We start from the raw sequence: 3,364 nt of genomic DNA on the forward strand, positions 1-3,364 counted from the left end.
GTAGTAGGCCCTATTCTCCCACAGGCCTTCGGCGCTAAAACGGGCCTTAAACGCAAAAAAACGTGCCTTGCGCCTGTTTTGGGACGATATCAATATGGCTTTACGCTGCCAAATGCGCTTTAGGCCGAATGGGCGTGGCGCAGTCCCAGAATGGGCCAAAGTGGGCGTGTCGGCGCTAAATACCTATCTTCCGAGCTGGCGTTAATTTAGCGCCTTGCGCCTTTGAAAAGCAGGCCTATTCCTCCCCTCTCTCCTCTGTCACCCTTACCTGTGTCACTCTCTCCCTCTCTCCTACTGACAGGAGCAGGCATTGGTGTGCGTTTACCAGTTTATTGTGAAATAAATCCTTCCGCGTTGAGTTACTGTCACAAGCCTGTGTGACAACGCGTCCAGCCTGGGTAAAACAACTCCGTGTACCGCTTTGAGGCTGCAGGCAGTCTGACAGGCACAATACGACTGTCTCTCTCTGACTGCCTGTGAATGCCCCAGCATGCAATTGGGTACTCAATTTCGCTACTAAATAGCAACTAAATGAGGCGAAATAGATATAAAAGGTCGATCTAAAATAATGTGTAATGGTAACACAGCCTGCAATTGTAGAACATTTCAATATTGGACCAAATAAATAATCGAAATTAAAACACCACCCTAAGTGAAACATATATGTCCTCCTGGGCCTATATATATCCTTTGTCGATTTAACGTCATTTAGATAAGTGTCAGAGGAACGCGCTTCAGAACGCGCTTCTACTGTCATGTGCTATACTGTGATGTCCGCTCCAATAACTTTGCCCAACTTCACATTTAGTTTTACAATAAAAACACATTTATGCAATGACTTTACATAATGTAGGGTAGGGACAGACAGACTGGATGAAGGGAGGGGGGGGGGGGGGGCAGAGCGTTTGGCTTTCGTCTGGTTTTGCGGGATCACTGGAATTGGAGCTAAAAAGGCAAGCGTGCGATTCGTTTATTGCACTTATCCAATGAGCATGACGGTGCATAATTTTACGCCTAAAAGGCGTGGTTGTAATGCTTTGGGCTGCATCTAGCGCCAGCACGACGATATCAAGTGCGCCTTTCCACGCCCACTGCTTTGCGCTGCGGCTGGCGCTCGGCCTAGAAACTGCGCCGCTGCAACGATAGAGCCCGTAGTGTTTGAGTAAAGACGAGCCTAAATGTTTCACAGTTCAACACTTGAGCTAAAGAGAGAAGTGAGAGTTTTGGCTCATCTGTCAGGGCAGTGTGACACCTCGCCTGTGTTTGTCATGTGATCTCTTTTCACACTTTCATTTCACACATTCATAACATAACATTCATAACATTCATAAACGCTGCACAGCAAAACACTTGATCACACCTATCTTTTTGTTCCCCGCCCCTTTTTCACTTCAGTTCAGTTTATCACCAGTGTTGGGGGTAACTCATTACAAAAGTAACATATTACATGTAATATATTACTTTTAGCAGTAACTCAGTAATATAACTTATTACTTATAGGATTCCAGTAATATTATACCAGTTACTTTGTCAAGTAACTCAAATTACAAATTGAGTTACATTTTCTTTTAAATCAAAGCACTTATTTAAAAAAGAGAATCATTTCCTAATCAAACTGTGTTGTTATACAAATAACCACTATAGATGACAATAACAAAGGAAAAGAATAACATTTAGAATTTTGGATTGTTCACACCGACTTCAAGACGGTTGAAATTATTTTTCGGGATGTTCCGGGGCGGTCATCTTATTCTGCAGCTGCTGTTCTTTTGGTAAAAGTAATCCAAAAAAGTAGTGTAATAAGTAACGATTTACTCTACACAGAGAGTAATATTGTAAAGTAACTTATTACTTTCAAATGAAAGTAACTAGTAATATATAGTATATTACATTTTGAAAGTAACTTGCCCAACACTGTTTATCACACAAGCATAATCTCAAAGGGCTTTACATACAGTGTTTCATTCTATCTGCTTTCTCTATAGAATGGACGATTAAAGCTCTTTAGTGGCTTACACTTTTTTTATTCAACACAATGTATTCGTCATTCAGCGCTCTGACAACATTCTGCATTCTCCGTTCCTGGTGTTACACTATCTCACGTCCGTGTGGGAACATATCACAACACAGGATACAATACTACTGTTACATACAGTAGCATCATCACAGTCACATACTTTACTACATCATATCTACACACAACATAGTTACCTACTACACATTTTACTACATTACATTATGATACTACACAAACACAGCATGTCTTTAGACTGTGGGAGGAAACCGGAGCACCCCGGAGGAAATGTTTCTTCTGGGTACTCCAGCTCAACAGAAGCGGGAGAACATGCAAGCTCCACACAGAAAGGACCGGGGTGGAGATTCAAACACACGACTTTCTTGCTGTGAGGGGACAGTGCTAAGTAACCACTGAGCCACTGTCCCACCGTTTTCTCCCCAATTGTACTTAGCCAATTCCATCTGCTGTCCCGGTCGTTGCTCCACCCCCTCCGCGCCGATCTGGGGAGAGTTGTAGACTAGCTACAAGCTTCCTCTGATACACGTGCAGTCGCCAGCCGCTAATTCTCACCTGACAGCGAGGGAAAGCTAAGATGGCAGCAGCAGAAACGCCAAATGGAGACGCTCCAAAACATCAGTCCAAAATCAATGGGTGGTGTCACCAGAGATGGGGACTTGGTCTTGTGACCAAAGACTTGAGACTTGACTTGGACTTGTGACCAAAGACTTGAGACTTGACTTGGACTTGGGACCAAAGACTTGACTTGGACTTGTGACCAAAGACTTGAGACTTGACTTGGACTTGTGACCAAAGACTTGAGACCTGACTTGAACTTGTGACCAAAGACTTGACTTGGACTTGTGACCAAAGTCTTGACTTGGACTTGTGACCAAAGACTTGACTTGGACTTGTGACCAAAGACTTGACTTGGACTTGTGACCAAAGTCTTGACTTGGACTTGTGACCAAAGACTTGACTTGGACTTGTGACCAAAGACTTGAGACTTGACTTGGACTTGTGACCAAAGACTTGACTTGGAATTGTGACCAAAGACTTGACTTGGACTTGTGACCAAAGACTTGAGACTTGACTTGGACTTGTGACCAAAGACTTGAGACTTGACTTGGACGTGTGACCAAAGTCTTGAGACTTGACTTGGACTTGTGACCAAAGACTTGAGACTTGACTTGGACTTGCAAAAAGTGACTTGTGAGCATCTCTGGACATCACACACACTCTGTCCATCTTACTGTCAATGGTTTTCACTCATCATCAATGTGCCATTTTCCAAAAACACTACACAGCAAAACAGTGAACTTAAATAAGTGGTGGTGTGAAAACACCACA

This window comes from Poromitra crassiceps (assembly GCF_964638095.1).
Source record: "Poromitra crassiceps genome assembly, chromosome: 26".
Lineage (NCBI taxonomy): Eukaryota > Metazoa > Chordata > Actinopteri > Beryciformes > Melamphaidae > Poromitra > Poromitra crassiceps.